This window comes from Nomascus leucogenys, chromosome 11, assembly GCF_006542625.1.
Source record: "Nomascus leucogenys isolate Asia chromosome 11, Asia_NLE_v1, whole genome shotgun sequence".
NCBI lineage: Eukaryota > Metazoa > Chordata > Mammalia > Primates > Hylobatidae > Nomascus > Nomascus leucogenys.
Genome location: NC_044391.1, coordinates 90,291,254 through 90,304,665, shown reverse-complemented (window position 1 = coordinate 90,304,665; position 13,412 = coordinate 90,291,254). Strand labels below are relative to the sequence as shown.

Genomic DNA, 13,412 nt, shown 5'->3' with positions numbered 1-13,412 from the left:
TTTGTGCATGAAACAAAGTTTGCATGCATTGAATTGTCAGAAAGCAAAGATATCACTGTTTTAGCCACCTATATAAGGACAATCTGTGGTGTCATATAGGCACTCAAAAATGTCATATTTTCGAGCATTTCAGATTTTACATTTTTGGATTAAGAATGCTCAACTTGTAGTATTTATTTCTTAAGACTATTGGATGACTTAAATGTGATAATAGATGCAAATCCATGAAAACATGCCTGGTATGTTGTAAGTGTTTTTGTTATTCTCATGTTATATATGAGGAAAAAGACTTGTGAGTTAAGTAACTTTTGAAAATTGTAGAGCTAGAAACAGAAAGCAACAGAGGTGGGATTGGAGCACAGTTCTGTCCAATTTCAGACTCTAGTATCTATTCTCTATACCAGATGGGTAAATACCCACCCAGATTGACACAAAAGGCAATCAATAGGTACCAGATGAGACAGAGTCTGATTTTAAAAGCCTGGGTTTTAAGAAATTGTCTTCATGTCTGCTTTTCATGAATAAAGTTGTGCTTGATTTCTTATGTAATGAGTAGCAGTGGTCATTTGAGTAATGTGGTAGATGGTGGCATAAATCCCTAGGAAACAGAATATTCTTCTGTTTAATTTTAAAATGCTGTGTGTCAGGTTCAGAAGAGAAGATAAGAAATGACCTCGTCTTATGCTGACAAGTTGCTTTCTCCTAACATACTTTCAGGTGGAAGCTATTTTTCAGAATTTCCGATCCAATATCTTAGAATTGCAAGAAATCATGATTTAGCAATAAAATCCCTGCATTAACCTGATATGGATAAAATATGTCTTTAAACAATTGTCAATAATTGAAGTATTTTGATATAACTGATGTTTAGGCATAAACTTGAATCTAGATTTTTCTATTTATAAAGAGGTTTTTACTCAAGATTTTTCTTGCATCCCATTCTTTGCAATTATAATTTTGCTACCTGTCCTTGTAGTCCAGAGTAATTAGAAAGGAAACCTCTGTAGTTTTGATGTCATGCATTAATTCTTGTCCATTACACTAGTAATGTATCAACAGTGCCAGAAGGAAGTGCTTGGTGGTAGGATCATTGCCAATTTGTTCAAAATTTAGTTCCACTTTAATTATCTAATATAAGCCAGAGAAAAAGGTACCTAAGACATTTTTTTTCTGGTCTTGGAAATGCTAGAGTTTACTGGCAAAATGTGTATACATGAATAGATACATTTAAAAATAATACATAGACTTCCAGTTGTGAGACTGTGGAAGCATAGCAAAATACCCATCACTGGGAGTTTGAAAATTTGCCACCATTTCTGGAGATGAAGTCTTCAAAATGACAAGCATGAGTTAGCCTGGCAAGTCAAGGGTAGACAGGATATGCTGGGCAAAGAGACATTTACCAAAGCAAAGGCTCAGAAGCTAAAACTTTGGTTCAGGTAAATATTCAGGTGAATATGAGGACTTACAATCCCATTAGTACTTATAAAGTCCAAAGTATTACATAGAAAGTAAGAGAGCATGAATGTGACATGGTGGTTGAGGCTACATGGAGTGCCTTAAATGTCCTGTGAAGTTCCTTGGCCTTCAGCCCGTCAGTGTAGGTAGTCACATACAGATAGTCATTCAAGGAATTTAAGCAGGGAATTAACATGATTTGATTTTTACACAAGATAAAGTACTCTGGCTATATTTGGCAGAATGGATTGCACCTGAGCAAGTCTGGATGCAAGGAGTTGGGTGCTATAAAATGGGAGAAGATAAGCAATAGTGAGAAGCATTTGATACGAGAAATATTTTGGAAATGCAATTGATAAAGCTTGAGGATTGGCTGGATTTGGGATCTGAGAGAGTCATAGAGGCTGAGATAGTACAAGCCAGAGAAAGAGGGTGAACACAAAATGTTTTCAGAGTTGCCAGACTGAATTTAAGATGCCTCTGGGACAACAGGATAAACCAGTTTGGAGTTCAGAGGTGAGCTTGTGGTTAGAAGTATTGTCAGGGAATTACCAGCATTGGGGACAGAGGGAGGATTAAAGCTTTGAGAGTTGTTGGAAGAGAGCCTAGTGGGCATGTTAAAGGGAGAATAGGCTAAGGATAAAATCTTGGAGGAAATTCAGCATTTCCTCAGCTAGCAGAGAAAATGATCCCAGGAGAGCATCCTGAAAAATAATCCAGAGAAGTAGAAAATGAACTAGGAGAGGGTGGGTCATAAATGCCAAACAAGGAGATCATTTCAAGAAGGAGGAAGTGGTTGTTAGTATCAAATGCTGTAATTTTCATAAATATTTTATATTTGTTCTTAAGCTCATTTTTTATTGCATTTATTGGTGATAGAAATAGGTATTATGTGAATAGGGCCAAAATGAAAATAATACGTCCTTTTCTTAAACTATGGAAAAATCACATTTTGTGTAAATATAATAATTATAATAACAATCCTTTAACTGGTAGTTATATAGTATGTAGGGTTTATAAAGTGTCCTCATATCCAGTGTCATTTGCTTTTCACATGAATCCAATAAGACAAGCATTGGGACCTTATTTTTCTCCTTTTTTCAATTGTAGAAGCTGATGCACATTGAAGCCAAGCAACTTGTCAGGGCTTGCTGCTGGTTAGCTGTAGAGCTTGCACAGCACAGTATTATATCCTTAGCCCCCTGACCCACTGAGGGTTCGTGATACCATGTTAGAAATCCAAATATGACTAATTGTCCTTTAGCCTAAGGACACAAAGTCTTCACATCCATTCCTCAGGTTTATTCTTTCCTCTTAGTCATTATCATTCAAAATCTTCAATTTCATAAAGTTGCAATAGTCAAAATATCAATTACTATTTTATCTAATCTCTTGTGTTCCATTTTTCATATCTATGGGTAAAATTACAGCTGTGATTTGTTTCTTATGAGATTAAGTGTATTGGGGGATAATTTTTATATGGATAGGCCTTTAATTATATATATATACATATACAAGGGTACCTGCAGAAGTAAACGAAGTGAAAACCTGTAATACAGTGGAAAGTAAGAAAAGACATTGACATTTGTCAGTATTTTGTATAACATTGGGAGATAATATCCTGAATAAAATAAATAATAAACTGTAAAAAAACAAGAAAAATTTAAATCCATGTTTATTGGAGATAGCATGATTATATTACTTGATACAAAGTATCTACCATCCAGTTCTTACACATGAATTACATTTTTCTTTCAGATCCAATCATGGGCAGATCTTTTTTTTGGTAATTTTTTCATATATCCCTCTTAGTAAAAATTTATAGTATCCAGAACAAAGGGAGAATTTCTATTCTTTTTTATTCCTCAATTCTTTCTTCATCAGTATTGCCTGTTTCATACAGATTTCACACGAGTTTCTGTGTCTTATGGTCTACTTTGGATAGAACCCATTGAATGTTGGTTTAATTTCCTATTGCTCATTCTGGAATGACCTGGCATTCCTTTAGTATTTATGTTTCCTCTCTTGGGAGCTTTCTATTTTGTTAGAGTCAGTTCTCTGTCTTCCCTTGAGAAAACTAAGGCCAAAAGTTTTCCCCTGCCCTACCCCTTCATCTATATTTTAATAGTTTGCTCTTCTAGGCCAGTTTTCCTGTTTCTCTTAGTGGTCTTTCCCATTTTACAATAGTTGAGGAATAGCTTCTTATCCTTGTTATTATATATTTTCATCATTGTCTTCTTTTGGAACTAACATAAAATAAGTGCTTGACAAATGATTATCAAATGATTTATTCCAATAATTATTTATCTCATTTATAATTATTTTCATTTTTTGGATAAATTTCTAAATACCATTTTAAGGTCATTTTTTACTACTCTTTTTAAAGGATTACAATAGCCATGGTATAAATGTTAAAGAGCTTTATAACTCTGTCATAAAACAATATTTCTAACTTATTTTCTCAAATATGTATTGGATAACTACTATGTACAAATCACTGGATAAGACATGAAGAGAGACATAACGACAAGGGTCCTGTCTTTAACAAGAATAAAGTTTATATAGAGAGTCCAGAGTGGATGAATGTCTGGCAGCCTACCTTGAGTTACTGGTTCTTATTAATAGGTTTATTCATGAGAACCAAAGCAATTCAATTCATTCTCATATATCCAGTAAATGTTTCTAACTAATAGAAAAGGACAATAGCATCTTACAACATATTTTTCTTCAAAATCTTCATTATTGTTTCTTTGCCAAAGAAGGTATTTTCTGATAGAAAATTAGTATGTATCACATTAAATTATGCATGTGTATGCTTAGAGAAGAGAGATATTCTTAAAATAATGCTAATAATTTATAAGCATACAGTGACAGAAAAAAGAAATTCCAGGAGTACCTTTGAAATCTTCCTATTAATTTAACAACATTGAAAGCAGAATATCCATTCTGGAGTTTTACCATATGTATATGGGAGACTGTTCTGTAATGTATAAATGAAACACTGCCCAGTGGATTTAGAATTTAGAATTCAAAATTGAGAATCAAATTGTCTATGGTGTGAAAAAGGACATTATGGGTAGAACCTCAAAACCATCAGTAAGTTCACTTTTAAATGGGTTAATAGAATTCCTTTCCAGCTGTTGAGTTCAACGGTGTCAAGGGGAAAAGCTCCCCAGCAGCTATTTTTACTTGAGGGAACACCTAGTTCTCCCAGTCCTATGTAAATTACCGTGGGGATGCCCTGTGAAGCATTGTGGAATGTTGCCCAGAATTAGAGAAACTGGCTCATAATGTAGACTAGAGAAAAAAACCATAGTTCTAGCCACTTTGTGTTGAATGGAAAAAAAATATTGGCCAAGTGCACATATTCAGCATCCACAAAAGTGTATCTACATTTGAGCTGTGACTTCATCTGACTTGCTACAGTTAAGTACATTGGGAAACAATGTAATTCGAGGGTTGCTTCTGAGAGAATGCAGACGCTTAGCTTTGACTTTTTTTTTTTTTTTTTTTTTTTTTGACAGAGTCTTGCTCTGTCGCCAGGCTGGAGTGCAGTGGCACGATCTTGGCTCACTGCAACCTCCGCCTCCCAGGTTCAAGCGATTCTCCGGCCTCAGCCTCCCGAGTAGCTGGGACTACAGGCATGGGCCACCACACCTGGCTGATATTTGTATTTTTAGTAGAGACGGGGTTTCACCATGTTGGCCAGGATGGTCTCGATTTCTTGACCTTGTGATCCGCCCGCCTCGGCCTCCCAAGGTGCTGGGATTACAGGCGTGAGCCACTGCACCCAGATCAGCTTTGACTTTTAAGGTCTGATTTGGAACAGACAATTTTAATGATTAAAATAAACATCTAAATCCACAGAGGTAAAAATAGAGTGGTTTGATCAAAAGAGGGTTTGTAGGCATGTATATGAAATAGCTTTTGTGATAGTCTGGGGATTTCATTTCCAGTATGAACTACATAAATGGCTAAATATAATTTTCCTAAAATATTACTTAATTAGGCCAGTAGTAGATATCATCTAGGCCTTTGTATTTTGGCTGGCTGGTATTTGCTTCTTTCCCATGGGAAAAAAAAAAAAAAAGTAGAACTGCTCTCATATAGAATTGAATAGAACAGAGTATCTTGCTGACCCTCTCTGTTTATTAAGATAAACTTCTGATAAGATGGTTAACCAGGAAGTTGAAGTAGTTCAGGGAAACTAAAGGTTACTTCTTGCTCTCACTATCTGCTGCACATTATTTCACATTTTTGAATTATATTCTGAAGGTTTTTTTTAAGTACAAGAGGTATTGAATTTTGGATGACACTTAGGTTTCTTTTCTGTGGGTACTGAGTAAGTGAGAAAAAATGTCAATATTTTTATTTGTATTAACACTCCTGAGATCAGAGCAAACATTTAGTAATATGAGAGAAAGTATGCCACCTGGATTCTGGAATGTTTGCAGAGAACATAGCAGAACATGTTTGAAAGTAAAATCACCATCATTTACATTTATAAATAATTGTCATATCATATTGATTATTTCAGTTTGAAGTAATGAGGTTAATTTAACTTATTTTGATAACTGCAAAGACTGATTTTCTTATCATAGTTTCAAGTCTTTCTTCTACTTAATATTACTGACCCAGGGAAAGGTTTGACCTGTGACCCAGAATAGGATATTAAGTATTGTGTTTCTGCTAAAAATCATGTGTAATTATTTTCCCTACACTAAATGATAACATAGAAAACAAATTCTTTTTGAAAGCCACTTTCCTCAGGTAATGCACACTGTTAAATTTAATTTAGTATGTGTTTATGGGGTGAACTAGTGCTAGATGAAGAGGAAACATTACCTGTAACTTTTTAAAAAGTGGAAACGAAAACCTGAGCAAATATAATTTTATTTTTGCCTGCATATTTTTCTGTTAATAATGTCTAAATTTTATCTATATTATATGAAGATATTTTATCCATAACAATCTATTCTATTTTTATCTAAATTTTCTCTATCATAATTTTATAGATAATTTTATAATAACCTATTCTAAATTATAAATGTTTTGATTTTATTTTCTTTGAGTTTTTCTTTATGTTAAATAAGGTACTTTTGTATATAAATTTACATTTTTCCCCTAGTATTCCAACTTTTTTTTTTTTTGAGATTTTCCAATTGTCTGGTTCCAACCAGAAGAGTTTCCTCAATGAAAACTAACATACTATTTATTTATAGTCCCCTCTGACTATAAGGTTCAAGGACCAGGAATCTAACAAAGTAAACTAATGATCTCTCCAAGATAGTTTTTCTTTTTTTAAAAAAAGATTAGATGTAGAGTCATATAGAACTTTTAATTCTATATAAGAAGTGAATTTATAACTTTCTGATTTGCCCATAACTAATCATTATGCAATTGATATTAACAAATCTGACCTAACAGGATTTTAATGTAAAAACTGGCAAAATTTATTGATTTCAAAGCTACAATTCTTTAAACTCATCTCTCTCAGCCAAATGAAGATAACATAATACCATAATTTAATAAAGAACCAAGTAGTTTAATTTGAAGAAATGGAACCAAAAAAAAAAAAAAAATGCAGGCCAAGTGTGGTGACTCATGTCTGTAATCCCAGCACTTTGGGGAGACTGAAGCAAGGGGATCACTTGAGTCCAGCCTGAGCAACTAAGCGAGACCCTGTCTCTAAAAACAAATAAACAAAAAACACAACAAAAAACAGATTATACTGTAAGGTAAAAAAACTATTGGCATTATCTCTACAATCTAAAGCATTTCTAAATAAAACTGATATGAAAAGTCTAAAACTAGTTTTAAAATTTCTTCTAAAAAATGATCAAATTTTTTAACAATAGAATTGCAATTGTTTTCACGTCTTTTTTAACCCAGGCTATGTTTACAAGTGACAAGCTGCTATTCCCTCTCATTGCTCATGGATGTAGAAGAATGTTTTAAAGATATATTCTTTTACGGAATCAGAGTCCATCACTGGGTGGATACTAATACTGTTAATTGAAATAGGCAACCCAACAGGACAAGTACTCAAAAGTCATCTAGAGTATAGATGTAGATTTGTGTAGATTCTAGTATGTTTTATTAAAAACAATTTTGAAGCTGTGTGTGTGTGTGTCTGTGTGTGTGTATATGTCAAACATACACAATCAATTTTTCTATATTCGGGTTACATGTCTATTCATAGAAGTATAGATCACATATCTATAAACTATACTTTCAATTATCCAAGAAGACATTAACTTTTTATGGAGGAGGAGTTAGAAGATAGTGATTATGGTGAAAAGCAATTATAGAGAATTTGCAAAAGTAATTTAAACTACTGTTAATCATCTGAATCATCTACATATTGGGAGTTGTTTATTGTGTAGAACTGCACGGTAGATAATAAATACCATGGCATCTTTTCTTCCATCATGCAGGACCTTGAGTTCCTTGACCAGTCACACACATCTTGGAGTGATGCTCTATTTCTCCACTCCCTGTCCATCCTTAGCACATAGCAATGCCTGACCACATAGAAAAGGCTGGAAAGCCCCATGGCGTGCAGTCAAACTGGAGGAGTTAGGTGAGAAGGAGAAGGCACAGGGGGTGAATATGCAGCTGGGAATTTCCATCTAATGAAACCTCTAAATGAGAAACAAATAGATGCAGAAAAAAGTGAAAGCCACTATGAAACAAATAATAAATAAAAACCTGGGCAACATGGTGAGACGCCGTCTCTACAAAAATTTTTTTTAAAAATTAGCCAGACACGGTAGCATGCACCTGTGGTTCCGGCTACTTGGGAGGCTGAGGTGAGAGGATTGCTTGAGCCTGGAAAGTTAAGGCATCAGTGAGCCATGATTGTACCACTGGACTCCAGCCTGTCTCTGGCAAATTTATTGATCTCATAGCTACAATTCTTTAAACTCATCTCTCTCAGCCAAATGAAGATAACATAATACCATAATTTATAAAGAACCAAGTAGTTTAATTTGAAGAAAGGTAATAAAAAAAGGGCCAAGTGCAGTGGCTCATGCCTGTAATCCCAATCCTGTCTCAATCAATCAATAATTATAAAAACAGACAATAACATTTTTGCTATGTTTTGCCAAGCAGTTTACATAATTTATGTACATTTATGAACACAGTTTATTTCTGTAGTTTGTATATTTAGTGCATACAAATGTTTGAACTCTTAGTTTACTCTTTTGGATATAAAACAGTAAACCTGTTGTTAGATGTAAGATGCAATTTAACTCTGTACATTTGCAGTAAATAACAATATTCTGTCTCTGTTTTTACATGGATTATTTTTGGTTTTACATTGATTTGACATATTGCATGATTGCTATTCACTCCCTCTTCATTACCTTACTTATAGTCACATAAATAAGTACATAGATATATTATCATGCAAATTTTTACCTGGGAAGGATTTGAAAATAATTTTAAAATATTAATTTGTTTTGAAAAACTCTTGTGTATTTGTTCAGAGTGATGTTAAAAGAGTGATAAAAATTTAGACAATTCAGATAATGTGCCCTGGAATGTTCAGTAAGTAGCACCTTTGAGAAGGCTAGAGTCCTGAAAATAAGCACTGCACTCCCCCCTTCCCTACCATACTGTTATTATTATTGTTCCAGTGTACATTAACCTGTTGTTTTCTACAGCCAACACACAATAAATAGAAAGCCATTGGCATTTTTTGAAGAAAAGTTTTATGTTTCATTCAAGAATAAATTATGTCAGCAACCACTGCTGCAAGCGTTACCTATGAAAAACCTGTGATACTAATGGGAAGTTATTAAGATGAACAAGTGAAGGAACAGGAATTAAAAAGAGAATTTCTCCCTGCAGTTAGGGAGATGGGATCCTTCAGTGAAGAGTGGAATTCATGATAGACATAGTATGACCCAGCTGTTTGGGAACATTAAAAATCCCTTCACTTAAGCTGTTGAAAGCTGCAAAAAAGACCAAATGTTTTCCATCTCAAAACACATTTTACTTAGCTTTGTTTTGAAAGCTGCTATCTAAACATTTTTTAAAAAAATAACCCAGCATATTTTAACATGATTCTTTCCTTGGGTGCAAATCAGCAGTTATAATTTAATTTAGGAAAGAGAGTGAAAAACGTAGAAGGAAGAGCCACATTTTATTCTTCTACCTTCTTGTTTATCTTTCCTTAAAGTACTTAAAGGACATAAAACAAGGAAATAAAAAAGTCACTAGCATACAGTTTTGTTAGCTTATCTTGTGAACGTTTAACATTATGCCTCAAATTTCGTATGGTACATAAAGTGTTTTGCCTTGCAAGATCGTGTATACAGCACTTCAAAAAAGCCAGGGGGACAGCTCACTAAATGTAATAGATGTGTAACAGCAGATCTTTAGATCTCTTGTATTTAGCATGACAACGTTGGGTTCTGTAGGTGCTTTAAACATGATCTCTAAAACCACATACTTTTTTCCTAGTGATGAAAAACATAGACTAATTACACACTTCTGGTATGCTATAGATGGCTTGACCATCCGGTACAATTGCGACGTTTGGTTATATTGCATCTCCTTTTGTCACTGAAATCAATCAATTTTACAACTTCATTTTCTTAGTGCATTTTCATGCTAATTTTTACTAGAATGAATGCTCAACTTAAGCTTAGTTACTGTTTGGAAATGTTTGTCAAATGGTGCAGTAAACAGTTTACTTCTATTAACAGTTTTAAGAGGTGAAATCTTAGATCTTTCCGATGACATGTATCTATATGTGTCTTCACCAAAGTCTTTTAAGAACTTTCACTAAGCGTTTTCAAAAGATGTACCGAAACAGAGGAACCAATTCCCACCTTAAGACTCACTTTCATAAACCAATTTTTTGCCTGTGAAAACCTATGTTGACTACTATGTAGACAAAACTTTTGTCAGGGAACTTCACTAGGAATGTAGCTCAGACAAGGAATATGACATGAGGTCAGTGTCATCCACCCAGGATGCAGACCACAAGTGCTTTTTGATGATAAAAGTACAAGGAAGTTTAAAATAGTGTAAATAATCAGATAAGGAAGCAAATGGCAAGGACAGATATGCTAGATTTAGGAGGAAACCACCACTAACAACCCCAAATGACCTTCCCTGAGCTATGAGACATAATTATGGTTTAATGACATAATGTTAAAAATCAAATATAATTGTTTTTATTAGCATACATTTTATGACATAGATTCATAGCTGGGGACAAAAAATTAATTATTTTGCCTTCTTTTATTTTTACCTTTGTGTTTTTAGGGAAATCTAAGTGAAAAATGTAAGATGAGGATAGATGTTTTTTTTAGGGTCACTTTTGAGAACCTTAGTAGATTAAAATTTTACTTCCAAGAAGTGCCTCTCTCCCTGTATTAAGTACTGAATTCCTTTTTGCGTTTATCTTTTCCTAAAGGACTATTGTATTATTCGGTTTTCATGCTGCTGATAAAGATATACCCAAGACTGGGCAATTTACAAAAGAAAGAGGTTTATTGGATTTACTGTTCCACATGGCTAGGGAGGCCTCACAACATGGTGGAAGGCAAGGAGGAGCAAGTCACATCTTATGTGGATGGCAGCAGGCAGAGAGACAGCTTGTGCAGGGAAACTCCTGTTTTTAAAACTATCAGATCTCGTGAAACTCATTCACTATCATGAGGATGGTGCAGGACAGACCCACCCCCATAATTCAGTCATCTCCCACAGGGTCCCTCCCACAACATGTGAGAATTATGGGAACTACAAGATGAGATTTAGGTGGGGACACAGAGCCAAACCATATCAACTATAATTTAAATATATTTAATCAATGAAAAGCTAATTGAAAAAACAGCATGATGTCACAAACCAAACATTGGTTCAAATTTGTTCTTACTTTGATTAAGGTTGAGCCTTGGCAAAATCATGTTGTTTCGCTGGCCTCCATTTAATTACTAGTACACAGCATAGATTGCCTGATGTCCCCGGAGTATATTTTGGTCTTGAAAATACCCCCTAGTGGTGCTTCTTTTATTAATCTAATGTTTATTATTAAACTGAGGTTAGGGGTCCTAAGAGTCCCTGTCAGTCAGTGGTTGGCTCAGAGTGACCCTAAATGCCAACTCCCAACTACCAAGGACATGATATCTTTGGCATCTTAATAGACCAGTCTCTCAGGTCATTATGTCTGAAATAGTGTAGCCTTGGAAAAGAACATGGCAGAATATACAGGCAGATCGATCACAGTTTGAATCCCATTTTGAATACCTACCAGTTGGGTGACTTTGGGCTACTTCTTTACTCAATCTTATTGAGTTCAGTTTTGTCATCTGTAAAACAAGGATAATAATCACCTTATAGTCAGTGAGTTGTTATATGAAATGATGTATACTAAGCTTTCTACATAGAATAGGCACTTAATAAAGATTGTATTATAATTACTATTTTTTTATCATCTTGCCAGTGTCTATTACTTCTATTACTTCAATGACTTGCTAATTGGTCACCCAGGATACACTTGCCCTGCCCCTACCCTAATACACTTGCCACATTGTTGCCATTGGAGTTTTCAAAGATGAGAATTTGGCAAGGATTATGTCTGATTTGTTTCTGAAAGAAGGAATACATGAGTGAAATTAACAAGACTGACTAATGTTAGAAATAAAATATTTAAGTACACTTGCTTTAAAAGAAAAAAAAAATGAATGGATATCTTTTGCCTACATATCCTATCTTAGCCAAATTACATACAAAGAAGTTAAGTCCAGGGGCCTATTTTTAAGTAACAACAGCACAGAAAACTGCACTGAATAGTATATATTTAGGCATTATGCTTATGATTTAAAAGTGTTTTGTGCTTTTTGTTATTGTTATTATCGTTATTGCAAATGAGTTGAATATAATGTAGATATAAAATCCTTGGTTGTTAAACAAAATAGGAAGACCCATTATCTGAAATAAAATATTTCTAGTTTGCCTACAAAACATTATGCCTGGATATGAACCTTTAGTGTGTTAGTCATTATTATATTAAAAAAAGAATTACTCTTACTGCTTTCATATTTTACCAGAAAAATTATTTCTAAATTTTCCTTTAATTTATTCTGACAGATTCACCCAGCACTGAGTATGAAACTGTCTGGTATATTGGAATCCATCGGAAAATTAATCTATTTTTTTGGAACACACACATGAAGTTAAACATACCTCACCTACTACAATCTATATTTTTAAAACATGTGAGGATGACTTTACACACCTAATGAACAATAGTATGCTGGGTTTTTTGCAAAGCAGTTAAATGAACATTGAAAATATGTTTCTCCTAAGCTCCCAGTAATATTATTTTCCACTTTTGCCTGTCTTTTGAATAACAGCAGGTCTCACCTCTTTCATGAAGCTTCCCCTACCATGCCATCCTTTATCCATCTCCCTTCTGTTTGAATCTCTGCAGCACTTATCATTCGAATGACATAATTTAGTACTTAATGACATACAGTCTTGTACTATTTGCCATTCTTTCAAATAGCTTAGTCTTGTCTCTCTAAATAGATTGCATGGGACTTAACAGCAGGGACAATGGTTTAATATTAATTTTTTGTTCCCTCTGCCTTCTAAACCTTATCCTGCAGCATATTTGGTTTGGTAATTTTCAACCTGTGAGTCAAGAGCCAAGGAATCAGAGAGAGTGGTGTGGGGCTAGGGAAATATCCCAGAGCTGTTCTCTGATGGTCTGAGGACATCAGGTAACTGAATTCTTCGTGTCCACCAAAGAGCTGTGGCTGGTGTGCTTGGTATCTATTGCTGCACCACAAATTATCCCAAAACTTAATGGTTGAAAACAACAGTAAACTTCAGCGTTCTCAGTCTCTTTTTTTTTTTTTTTTATTATACTTTAGGTTTTAGGTAAATGTGCAGGTTTGTTACATATGTATCCATGTGCCACGTTGATTTCC

General features: G+C 34.3%; 1 protein-coding gene across 1 annotated transcript in view; it reads left to right on the top strand.

The window, feature by feature from the left end:
• Window positions 1-13,412, top strand: part of MECOM (MDS1 and EVI1 complex locus) — a 581,310-nt gene that overhangs the window by 487,236 nt on the left and 80,662 nt on the right. The gene's annotated exons all lie outside the window — the stretch shown is intronic.